Source organism: Onychomys torridus, chromosome 15, assembly GCF_903995425.1.
Source record: "Onychomys torridus chromosome 15, mOncTor1.1, whole genome shotgun sequence".
NCBI classification, from domain to species: Eukaryota; Metazoa; Chordata; class Mammalia; order Rodentia; family Cricetidae; genus Onychomys; species Onychomys torridus.
The window spans coordinates 39,105,312-39,119,485 of NC_050457.1; positions in this window are offsets into that span (position 1 = coordinate 39,105,312).

Consider the following 14,174-nt stretch of genomic DNA (forward strand, 5'->3'; position numbering starts at 1 on the left):
ATAACAACTCCTGTTCTCCTTCCTTCCTCTCCTCCTGCTCCCCCAATCCCACCCATATCCCCTCCTCGTAGGGGGTAAGTCCTCCCTTGGGTAGTCAACACAGTCTGGCATACCAAGTTGGAGCAGGACCAAGCCCTCCCCTCACCTGCATCACAGCTGAGAAAGGCATTATGCCATAGGGAGTGGGCTCTAAAAAGCCAGGCATACCTGATATAAGTCCTGGTTTCATTGCCAGGGGACCCATGAATACATTAAGCCAAACAACTGTCACCCACATTCAGAGGGCCAAGTATGGTCCCAGTACTGTTCCATGCAGTCTCTGCAGCTGTCAATCCAGAGTCCACAAGCTCCCAATAGCTTGGATCAGCTCTCTCTGTGGGTTTTTTTTTTTTCCCATCATGATCCTGACACCCCTTGCTCCTTTAATCCTTCCTCCCTCTCTTTAACTGAACTCCAGGTGCTTGGCTGTGGGTCTCTGCATCTGCTTCCATCAGTCACTAGATGTATGTTCTACAATGACAATTAATGTAGACACCAATCTGAGTACAGGGGAAGGCTAGTTCTAGCACCCTGTGCACTGTTGCAATGGTCTCAGTTGGGAACATCCTTGTGAGTTACTGGGGATTTCCCTAATTCCAGATTACTCCCTAACCCCTTAATGGTTCACTCTGTCAAGATATCTCTTTCATTGCTCTTCTTCACCAACCTCTCCCAACTCAGCTATCTCTAGCCCTCATGTTCCCATCCCTCCTCCCCTCCCCTCTTCTCTCCCTTCTCAGTTTATCCAAGAGATCTTAACCTTTCCCCCTTCCTGGGGTAATCCATGCATATCCCTCTTGGGGTCCTCCTCTTTACCTAGCTTCTCTGGGATTGTGGATTGTAGTCTGGTTATCTTTTGCTTTATGTCTAATAATCACTTATGAGTGAGCACATACCATGTTTGTCTTTCTGGGTCTGGATTACCTCACTCAGGATGATTTTTTTTTTCTAGTTCCATCATTTGCCTACAAAATTACACTGAAAGCAACAATCAATAACTTGGACCTCATGAAACTGAGAAGCTTCTGTAAGGTGAAGGACACTTTCAATAAGACAAAATGCCAGCCTACCATGCTGTTTTTAATATTATAGTTCTGTAGTACAATTTGAAATTAAGGATGGTGATAACTCCAGAAAAATTGTTAGTGTTATTTTATTCAGGATTGCTGTGAATATGTTCTGTATGCTGTCAATGTGTTGCTCTGACTGGTTGGTAATTAAAATGCTGATTGGCCAGTAGCCAGGCAGGAAGTATAGGCAGGACAAGCAGGAAGGAGAATTCTGGGAAGAGGAAGGCTGAGTGAGGAGTCGCCAGCCAGACACAGAGGAAGTAAGATGCAAAAGTACTGGTAAGCCACAAGCCACGTGACAACTTATAAATAAATAAAAATAGGTTCATTTAAGATATAAGAACAGATAGCAAGAAGCCATGGTCATATAGTTTATGAGTACTATAAGTCTCTGTGTGTTTACTTGGGTCCAAGCAGCTGGCCTCAGGGCCGCAGAAGCTGAACAGAACCAGAAAAACTTGAGCTACACAGGATTGCTTAGTCTATTCTTTGCTGTGGATATTGATCTTTATAAATAAAATGCTGATTGGCCAGTAGCCAGTCAGGAAGTATAGGTGGGACAAGGGGAGAGGAGAATTCTGGGAAGTGGAAGGTGAAAGCAGAGAGATACGGCCAGCCGCTGCCATGACAAGATGTAAGGTACTGGTGAGCCACAAGCCATGTGGCAAAGTATAGATTAATAGAAATGGGCTAAATATAAGAGTAAGAGCTAGACAATGGTAGGCCTGAGCTAATGGCCAAGCAGTTTAACTAATATGAATGTCTGTGTGTTTATTTTATAAATTGGTTGTTGGACTAGTAGGGCTTGGCAGGAGCTGGAGAGAAGCTCTCCAACAACAATTCTTGTTCTTTGTGTGTGTGTGTGTCTCCATATAAAGATGAAAATTGTCCCTTCAGGTTTTATTAAGAATTGGGGTGAACTTTTGATGGGTATCTCATTGATTCTGTAGATTGATGTTGGTAGGAGAACCATTTTCACTGTTAATCCTACTGATGCCTGAATGTGGGAGAGCTTCCCATTTTCTGAGTTGAGTTTTTAATGGTCAATTATACATACAATCACATCATCTGCAAATAAAGATACTTTAGATTCCTTCTTTCTTAGATGTATCCCTTGAGTTCCTACAGTTATATTTATTATTCTGTCTAAGACCTTAATTACTAAATTGAATAGGTATGGAGAGAGGGAACAATCTTGTCTTGTTCCTGATTTTAGTGGAATTGTTTTGAGTTTCTTTAAGTATAAGTTGACATTGGTTATGGGCTTGCTGTGAACTGATTTTATCATAGTTATGTATGTCCACTGTATCCTTAATCACTCCAGGACTTTTATTATGAAAGGATGTTGGATTTTGTCAAAGGCCTTTTCTACCTTTAATGAGATGAGCGTTTGGTGGTTTTTGTTTCTCACTTTGTTTAGGTGGTGGATTATATTTATCAAGTTATGTATGTTGAACTATCCCTCTGTCTCTGGAATGAAGTCTACTTGATCATAGTGGATGATCTGTTTGCTGTGACTTTGTATTTGATATACAAATATTTTATTGACAATTTTTACATCTGTGCTCATAAGATAAAGTGGTTTCTAATACTCCTTTATTGGGTCTTTATGTGGCTTAGGCATCAGGATAATTGGGGCTTCATAAAAATAATTAGTTCCTCCTATTTGTAATTTTTGAATATTATAACAGATGGTGATGAAATTTAGAAAAAGCATAAGGACATACTTTAAATATCTATATTCTACAAAACTGAAAACTCTAAAATAAATGGATGGATTTCTATGTGTATATGGCTGTCAGATGCAAATTAACAATTTAAATAGACATACAATGTGCAATAAGATAGATGCAGTAATAAAATTTTCACAACTAAGAGGGGAATTTGGGAAGGAGGGCAATATGATAATATGTACTTTTCCAAGTAGACAACTGCTGTTGAAGATAGGGACAAGATATGGATTCCTGTCCCATTTTCACATATGCTAGATAGCTGACTCAGTGCATGGATGTTATCCAGTTCTTGGCTTCGCATTAAGGTTAAATAGGGGTCTGCACTAATGGTTCAGAGGTTAAGAGTGTTTGTTGCTCTTTCAGAGAACTTGAATTCAATTTCTAGCACCTTCATTAGGCAGCTAATAGCCCCCTGTAGTTCATGCTCCAAGGGATCCCAAGGTCCCTTCTGACCTCTTTGTACAAGTACAAGTACGTGCAAATCTCCTCTCTCTCTCTCTCTCTCTTTCTCTCTTTCTCTCTCTCTCTCTCTCTCTCTCTCTCTCTCTCTCTCTCTCTCTCTCTCTCTCTCTCTCTCACATACACACACACACACACACACACACACACACACACACACACTCACACACTCACATACATACAAACACACACAAACACACTCACATATACGAAGCCCAAGTGTAAATATATTCAGCACACAATTCTACCTGCACTTCAATGAATCTACATATTTTTTATAGACAGGAAAGTGGAAATAAGACTATCTTGGGGAAAAGGAACAGTACTACGTAAGAGTTAAAGTAGATAAAGAGAGGGTGAAAGTGATGTTAATATGATTATATTATATACATCTATGAAAATGTTGCAATGAAGTCCCTTTATTTATACAAATAAAACCTGCTAACAAGAGTCTCTATGTACAGCACATCTGTATTCAGCAATAACTAAGGTAATTAAATCAAGGACATGCACCTAAGTGGAGGATTCTTCACAGAAGCACACAAGCAACAGATTTGTTTGAATTCTTCTATAGGATAAGTTTGCATACTTTTTGACAGTTAGGTGTCCTCTCAATATCCTAGATGTGGACAGCCCCTATTCTACCCATTATGAATACCAATATTTCTTCTGGTAGTTATCAAAGTCCTTTTCTTGGTTAGAAACATCCTACTAACTGTTGATGATTTGAATTCATTTCTCTATAAATTAAAACAATAGGTCCAAGGCATGTCCTATTCACTAAAACAATTCAGACATATAAATTTTATATGCTCACAGTTTTGAATGACTAAATCCATCTAAACTCTGTTCCTTTTACTTTTGTGATTGAGACCCACTTTCATATTAACCATTTGTTTATGATGATTGATGTGAATAAATATCCATGAATTGGTTCTCATTTGCACAATATGTCCTACAATAAAATCAAATCTATGAAAGTGTTATTGGAATTGTCTAGTCAACAAGTTTCTCACCAGGTGAACTTTAGACAATCTAGAATTATTAGCCCATTCCAAGAGTACTGGCTACAAATCAGTTATACTTCAATCTATCTTTACTGTGTAACTTCCATGTAACTCGACCCACTCATGTACATCCCACACACAAAGAGGCAATTGGGTATGTTCATTCTTATTTCTCTTTGAAGTGTATTTTTATATGATATTTGAATTACAAAAATGAAAAAAATTGCTCAAAATTGCCTTCAAATTTTAAGACCATATACTTTCTAACTGGTTTGTAATATTTTTTCAATAGAGCATACTCTTAGATGTCCATAATTAAATTATCAAGCACAGTCTAAAACATTCAAATGAATTTTTGTGTAATTCCTAAATTGTTCTTCTTGCCAAAGTTTTAGTATACTTGCAGTATTATTTAAAATGTAAATATGAAATTATTAGTAATAACAACACATACAATTTACTTATTGTACTTCTTGATATACCAATTGCTTTTATTAAATTCATTTTATCTATAGAAAAAATCATTATAAAAATAACTACTTTCTCAACCAAATTTGTAAATGAGAGCATTTGAATGGAGTTGGGGTGTAAATTAATTTACCTGGAATTGCACTTTTATAAAATGGGAAGTTGGCCAATCATTTGAGATATGAACTCAGAATTACTAATCAAATTTTTATAGAACCCCCAGCAAAGTCTTCTTAGTCTAGTTAGTTGTTCTTAGTGATATTCAAACCACATTTAAGAAACTTGAAATTTTAACTTGATCATATCTATATAATAACCATATGATTTAAAGTACAGTTTTCATTTATAGCCCGTGAAAACTGGCAAGATGTCTTAAAGAAGGACTGCTCTGTTGTAACTTTGACAGTCAAATGTTCCTTCCTTGTTTCTAACAGAGGTGTAAGTGTTGAAAAAGGCTTCCTTGATGTTTACATATGTACTTTACTTCATCTCCTTTTAATAGAATTTAATCTTTTAATCTAAAGCTAGATTTTGTTTCTGTCTCATGTATTCACTAATGCTAATCTGAGGGGGCAGGGTACTGTCTTAACTCTTTAAGGTTAAAATAGATACACTTGAACTCTCCAAAGTGCATGATACAGATATCTCAGATACATATGAGAGTAGATGAGAGCAAAAATACCTTATAAACTTAACAAAGCACAGAGTTAAGAAGAGATGGTTTTTTGTACTGTATTTTGAAACTGAGAATAACATTAGGAAATAATAGGTGTTTGTTATGATATCCAAAGGTCTGAGTACTTACTATTTTTATATTCAAGTTAGAAAAAGTACTGTATCTACAAATACTGATTTAAAAAATATAATTGTGGGGTTTTTTTGCCTATAAATATCACATTTCCTGTTTCTCTGTATTGAACTCTAATCAATTCACAGTCTGTTGGTTACTATATCAATGCTACTGTTGGTAACAGCAATGTGTTTCTCTCACTTACAGTTTCTAATCATGGTTATAATATCAGTGCTATAACATATATTAAGGCACTCTGTGTATTAAGAAACTTGCTGTGTTTTATCTACTGGATTTTTTTCCCTTAAATTCTAAAATCAAATTCTTTGCTTAAATCAGCAGCTGCTTTTGTGAATTTCTAATCACTGAGGAACAAATTAACACTGTAAAGAACATGCTGTTTTAAATATAACTGTTACCCCTTAGACATAGATGCATATTGAATGCATACATTTTTCAATAAAAGGAAAACTATTGTTAACAAATTAGATAATGTATTTGCTAATTTTGGCTATCTAGTACACAGATATACATGGGGAAATTAGTGAAATATATTTTCCTGTTTATAATACAGATTTAAATAATTAAGCAACAGCTCACAGGATAGTTCAATTGTATTCTATAAATATTTTGAAGAAATACTTTGACATACTAAGAGCAAAGTACATAAACCACATTGCTGCTTGGGAATATTTAGAATGTTTCAGATACTAGAAATGACATGGTCTTTGTGTATGGTATGTCTTTAGTACAATTTAGACCACCATTTGTCCTCAAGTAGGTCTATTTAAAGTATAATTGACTGCCCCAGCAATTATTGTGAATAGCAGCTGTCTGCTGGTAAAAAGGCGTATATATAATGAGGGAGAAAGGATCAAATACATGCAATAGAAGAGCAAAGCATAAAGAAAATATCTATACGAGGCTTCTCGGCCCAGATTTTATATTTGAAAGGGACAAGGCCTATTAGCCATTTACAATTAGAAACTAACTAACTAACTAAATAAATAAATAAAGGAAAGAAGAGAAGTAGGTATTTGTTCATGAAAAGCAGCTGGGATTCCCTAAATCCAAAACTGGCAAAAAGTTTATTTGTTCTAAAATTGTAGCATCTTACAACATTTCAGTTATTTTCATTGGCAACATTAGGCTTTGTGAGAAAAAACAACAACAACAACAACAAAAAAAAAACCTTTCTTGTATCATGCACCTTCTGCAACACACAAAAACACCTTGCTTTGTTTTTCTCCTAAATAGCTCCATAATTAGATGGCTTATTTCATGTGTCTGTGCCTCTGTTTGCTGAAGAGAACAAGCCAGATAAATTAGCACTTAGCCGAGTTCACAATAGCACATAATATGCCCTTGTGTTTCATATAAAGCTTTATTTGTCATTCACGGCTGGTTGGCAAAACTGACTTTGCTTTTGAAAAATGACAGGTGGTACTCTGGTGAGCTCTCTGTAGGAAAAGAAACAACCTTCTCCAACACAGTTTCTATCAATAGCTTCCATGATCTCGTATTCAATCCGGCCCTGTGCTTCTTCAGAGTTCTGTTTCATTTGCATCTCTTAGGTCTGGGCATCGCCAAAGATGTTCAATAATTGGGTTTCTATACAAATAGAAAGGCAGGCCTCTTCCTTCTCCACAGGCCTGATTAAAAGACAGGTGAAGTCCAGAGTATTTCAATAAACCTCAACATTCCACGTCAGGAATCAATAGTCCTCCTTCTTTTTTTTTTGGGGGGGGAGTGGGTTATTAAATTGCAGCTGTAACATTAGCCTTCTTTACCTAATTGATTGTCTTTTCACAGGGCTAAGAAAATCAATAACAGTCAATGGGACTGCCCTGTTTTTACCTAATAGATGTTTTCTCCTAATTGGCTGCCTGGGTGGCTTCACCGAGCTCAGTATGTTTTCAGAAGTCCACAGTATGTTGCGACCCTTGTAAACTATTTTACCCTGTGCAACAATTATTGATTTAATAATGAAATCTAGAAAAATCAATAGCAATCAGGAATATAGATCAGGATTCCTAGGTGCGTTACCACAAAGGGCAAACTCACTTTGCCACCACTTCAAACTGTGATTCAATTAAATGTATCCTCAAAGCATGACGTTTTCCAAAGACTTTGATCAAAGTCATTTGATTTGTTGTCCAGGACTTTGCTCAAAATCTAAGAATCAAAAGATACTAATTAAAAAACAACATAGCAATCTTTAGTTGGCTATGCTCTTCAAAATGAGAAAAAAAATTGAATCAGGAATAAATAATGGATTTACTAGAGAAAAAAATGACCTATCAAAAGTACTTATGCACAGTGTATAGTATACTAGAGTAATATCATGGACATCTTTCTTCAAGTTCAAATATGTATTTCCTTGACTTTATGTAGTTCTGTAAGCAGCACTCCCCTTTAAGAGAAGCACAAATGTTTCCCGACTCATCTGGCATCAAGAGAACATCTTTGGGTGGGTCTGCATGTAGCTTAGGGGTAGAATACTTACTAGAACTGATGTTCAAAGGATTGGAGATGGGGCTAAGCAGTCAAGAGCACTTGTTGCTCTTGCAGAGGGCCTTGGTTCCGTTCAAAGCAACTATGTGGTGGGCTCACAACCACCAATGGAGTAACGGAAGCACTTTCCTGACGTTTGTAGGCACCAGATCTGCATGGGGTGCACATATGTACAGGCAAGCAAAGCACACATACACACAGTGTAAATAAACCTTTAATTAAAAAAAAAAAGCACTTTATTCTACTTTCATTTCAGAATGTATTGAGCTCAGTTTTTGAATCTGCGTTGAATAGCTACCTGCATAAATCACAGTTTTAGATGTCAATTCTTCTTTTAGTCAGGCTATCGACTAAGGAAAAAAAAACTTCACAAATGAAAATATATGAATACCACTTACATTTTAGAATGTTTAATTTCTCTCCTGAAATAAATTGTCTTTATTTATAGAAAAGCTAGAAAAGTGTCTTTATTTTCATATTGAATGTCTCAGTTGATCGCTTGTCACTGACTTCTGTTTCTTCTCTATCTTTAGACAATCCTAACTCTGAAATCTTATTTTTTCAGGTACCGGGAATTTCAACTGGATGCATCTACCTCTCAAACACGTACATATTGCCCACTTTTACTCCAGGTCTGGATGAAAATTTGCATGTCTGTATTCTGAAATCCTATTTCTATTCATACTCATGAAGGCAACGAGTAAAAAGTGAGAACAACAACCAAAAAAGCCAAGTGGGCGCTGCAATTTGGAGAACAATCCTTTTTCCCTGTTCTGACAACAAACCGTAAATTGTAGTCTCTCAAATGAGAATCAGAGGCTACAAAGAGAGTCGCCTCACACTCTGCAGATTAGCATGCGTGTAGCCTAGTCCTTTTCAGTCATCACTGAATTGACATGCCCTGCTAAAGTGTCATGCCATTTAATATGCCTAGCCATGATGGGATGACAGTTGCACAGTCAGTGACAAGGAGCCTATGTCTGAGGAGCTGTCTCCAGCTCTCAAACCACACTTCATATGGTATATTTCAATTTGACCTCCGCTCTACCAGTTGTTCCCATTATCTGGCGAATGAATAATTAAATAAATAACACTGTAAATCAAGCACCATCTCAGGAGTCAGACTTTCACTTATACATAGTATTTTTAAATAATCCAGAATGAAGAAAAGATCAAGTCAAGGTCTTTTATTTTTACCCTGCTCCATAAGAGGGGGTTGTGTAGAAATTGAGGGTGGGAAGAGTACTGAAGAAAATGATACCTTTCTTAGATTGAGAGACAAGTGCCACAGAAAAGAGCCAAAATGTCAGCCAGATATTGTCAATAACACGTACATGTCTCATAATATAATGCTTGTTTGTCTAGCTTATGTAGGAAATCGGCATACTTCCCTGCTTCTTAGCACAGATGAAATAACAGTGACAAATTTTGAAAGTTACTTTCCAACTTCCTTTCCTGTCTCTGGGGTGGCCTCAAGTTCTGATAGAATCAGTACTGTGGTTTGTTCTGGTGCTCCTACTCTTGATATGTAGGTTCTCAAGATGTATATGGTAAACCAATCCACATCAAGTATGAATTATGGGTAAATGTCATCTTTGCACAGCAACATTAAATAAGCATAAAGTCAAATGCATGGATGTGAATCATTCATATGCAAAGTAGATCCCAAGCACAGGGCTTGTTTTCATGCAAGTATAATCTTCATGCTATCAGGAAGAAAGAAACTAACATTGCTGTATTTAGAAAGTTACAGTGACATTGAATGAATTATGTATATATGCAGTTATTTTATTGATCATTTTTATCATAGACAGACCCAACTGGGTAACCTGCTCTTTTCCTACTATAATGTGTATTCTAAGCTAGAAACTTAGAAATTATCAATTGTGTTAAAGTTTTTGAGCAAGTAAATTGACTTGAATTGCCTAAATATTCTTCTATAATTTGACTATTATGAATTGGAAAGATTGTAGGAGCCAGAGGGGATGGAGGATAAACGGGAAATAAGGCTTTCCAAGCCCAGAAGGATGGATGCACTTAGAAACTCAACAAATTCTGGCAGCATGCACACGGCTTGCACAGGCCTAAGCTGGATGGGGTCCCACATCCCTAACCCAGAAGCTGTATCCAATTGACAACAGCTCACAGGCAAAGATTCATTTTTCTCAATAGAGCATCACTGAGAATACAAATCAGGACAGACCCATGCCCAGCAGTAGATGGCCAACACAAAATAAACTCAATGGCATTTCGAGAGGTTCCTTGTCTCATAATGCTTTGTCTCGGCATTGTTTTTATTTATTTTCTTCACAGGTCACTTTTATAGATATACTAGCTTCTTGTATTGTGGTTTTTTTAAAAAAAATAAATTTAGGTGTGTGTTATCATGTGTGTCTCTGTCAGTACCCATTTCTTGTGCTTTTCTTTGGCTTTTCCACTTCTGCTCTTCTGTTTGGTTGTCATATTCCAGTCTGCCTTCATTTCATCTTATTTTCTATTATTATTATTATGTATTAGACACATGTTTGTACTTGAACAAGAGAGAGAACACAAATGTATGGATGGAGTTGCGGAGGGGAGTTTGGGAGGACCTAGCTAGTACTTGAGGGAGGGGAAACCTTCAGAATATTTTGTGTGAAAAAATCTATTTTGAATTTAAAAAAAGATTTTAAATCTCTGAATCAAAGAGGAAAACAAAGAAATTTCTGTGTGATTATAGAGTATGAGTTTTCTAAGAGAAGATTTTGACTGTAGGTTTTCCAGGTCCTTCATCTGGAGATATGAATTTCAATGAATGCACTGTATTACTCTTTCATCTCCAAACTCACCTTGGACTGAACAAAAGCTGAACAAGACACTGTTTTCAGACCTAAATCTGAATGAATTAAGCATATCCATTTATGGAAACATGTGACTATATTCTCTTAGTGTGCACAGGTAGATAGATACACAGGCAAATACAAATGTATTTAAGCAACTATGTGGCATATGAATGCAGATGTTCATATAATAGTTGCTAGGACTTTTTTGTATGAGACAGTTGCAGTGAAAACTTACTCCCTTACATTTCACATTGAAGAGCTCACAGAAAAGTCAGAGATGATGTCAAGTAATTTTCCCAGCACAGCTACTTCTCCGTTTCCTCTCACTCTTTCATTAAAACACTACTGTCATAATTGTTATAAATCCAGGGTAGTTACAGTTTTAATAATAGCGATTGCAATTTTGTGGCTTATTTCATTTGAAAGGCTGTAGTTATCTTTTTTTCTTGTGTGTAGTTTTCTCACATTTCAATGAACTCAACCTATGAGGCCTTTTTAGATCTGTAAACACAAGATGTTTGTATCAGAGAGCAGGCAATCTGTCTCGGATGCCCCTTTAAGTTGAGAATCAGTACTTTACATTATAATCTAAGTTACCAAGCACTGCTTCTTTCTGTAAACTTCTTTACACCCAAAATAGATCTTCAGCCTTAGACTTTTTTAGCTACAAGCTTCAATTGCAACCTCAGATTTAAAGATTGTAAGATCAAAATAGTCATTCAGACACCTTATTTGTATGTATGTATGTTTGTATGTATATTTATATCTGAAATCAATTTTTATTGTTTTTAAGAGGAGCATATGAATTGTTGAAGATGGTGAAAAAACAAATCATTAGTTTGTGTCTACATGCAATCTTGAGAAGGAGCAGACTCCAGAGTAATCCAGTGTAGTCCATACCATGCTAAAAGGGCAGAGTGTTAGAAGGACAAAGTTCACAGCTAAGGAGACCATGAAATATTTTAAATTAAAGACTATGGCTCCCTTTACAAAAGCTAAGTTGAAAGTAGTATCTTCCATTTATATGCCCCTTTTCCTTCTCCTTTTTTCCAGCCTTCATGTACTATACTAGATGAAAGCCATCGTATGAAGAATATAATCATTAGAAAATCATGTTTATTATGTGAGAACTGAGAGGAACTCTTCAAGACTGAACAAGAACAAGGGACTTATCTGTGATCTCTGCAGGGGAAAAAAAGCTGGATAATTTAGGAACTGAGACAAAATGATGACAATGTCATAGCTAAATTCTAACCTCTGTGGGCTGGATTGTCACAGGTTATTGAAAAGCCGTGGGCAACAACACAGTCTGTCTCCAGTTGGAAATAGTTACTGAATACAGGTCTGTCTTTGACAGCATAATGAGCCATAATTGTTACAATACTTGGACTTCACATGAAAATTAGAGTAACCTTATGCAGTATCAATCCTGATGTCAGCATTCATGATTTAAAAACGTTTCTTAGAATTTTTAACTCAAAAGAATTATGAATCATCAGTCTAGCTAATATTTCAAATGAGAACATGTTTGATCATGATCTGTATCATGACTGCAGATAGCATCATAAAATCATGAATATAATTCATTCTCACAATTTATTTATAATCTGCTTATATCACAAAGAGAACATGATTTCAAAAGAAATTAATGACTCCATTGGGATACCAGCTGTGACAAAGACACTCTTTGACATTGTGTTGATGCTGTGTATATGTTGAAAATCGAAGGAACGCCTCCCAGAAGCTGACATTGAGCGATGTAATTGAGTAATTGAAGATTTAAAAATCCTCCCACATTCTATGAAGAATCATTTCATTTTTAGACAGTTTTCTATGTACATTTGAGAGTTAGGTTGACATGTAAAAACAGACTTTTCCTTTAAATGTGTGTGGGGGGGGAGTGGAGTAAATGCTCTATAGAAATAGACAAGAAAGGCTAATTCTGCTTCCAACTGAGAAAGTGATTGCTATCTAGCCTTAAATCCCTATAAGGTCCATTCTTCCCTCTTTCTTTAGGGATTAGGGTAGGATAAGGGGAAGGAGAGACAGGAATAGCACAGAAAGTCAGTATGACATTGGGGTAACACAAGCTCCCTGGGTTTCTATTTTTTAAGGGAAGTCATTCTGCCTTAATACCCTCTCAAAATAAAGTTTTTCATTATGATACCAGCCTTATCATAATGTTACTCAAACAGCTATTGGTATTTTAGTATAATTACAATGTTAGATGTATGAAATTTTTATGTTATTTGAGAGAACTTCACTGGAATCATGTGTTCACTCCTGTAATACATATATTTTCGTGTTGTATATATTCTATCACATACTGGAGAAATAAGACACAGTACCTGACTCATGAACCTCACTGTGTAGAACTTCATTGTGAAGAAGAATATGAACACCACAAAACCAATGTACTGTTCAATGAATGTGAGAAAGCTAGCATGCATCTTGGTCATTGTTTTAGGCTCTTCATTACATAGAGAAGGTACTAAGATATTTTGATGCACAGTGCTTAAAGAAGTATGTGATAAACTTATTTTGCAGTAACATAACTCCCTGTGTGGTCACAGCATCATAACCCACATACTCTGACAGGGTCACAACACTTTTCCTGTTGCTACACTATGATCCTTCCTATAATCATATTTGCAAATCTCAGATTATGTTAAATTGCTCTTCATTTTCAATATACAGAAACCAGCCATCAAGAAGTACTGTTTCTGTAATTTCCAACCTCAGGGCCTCCCTCCTTTCCTTTTTCTCTGTTATTTGGTGATTACTTTATAAGAGACATGATGCTGTCCAGTTCCATGCCATTTTCCTTCAAGTGGCATCATTGCATTCTTCTTTATAGCTAGTAAAACTGAATGAAATTCCACTGTGTATGCACACAGGACACATTCTTTCATCCATTCATCTGGGGATAGACTTAGGGATTGGTTCTTATATTAGGTATTGTCAATAGTGCAGCAACAAACATGAACATGCAGTCATCAGAGTCTCGGTAGTATGTTTGTGGTACATACTTCAAGTATGTGCATAGACATGAGTGAAGTCAGATATCTTTATTTGGGTTTATCATAGGTGGTGCACTAATTTCCATTCTCACTAGCAGTGTGTGAGTTCCTTTAGCTCTTTGAACTTTCCCACATTTGTTGTACTTAGTTTTCTTTCTAAAATTCAATCTTCATTATACATAACTAGCAATTTTTTTTTTTAAAAATGCCCTGAAATGAGACCCAAAGCCTATATATCTCAACGAACTTTTA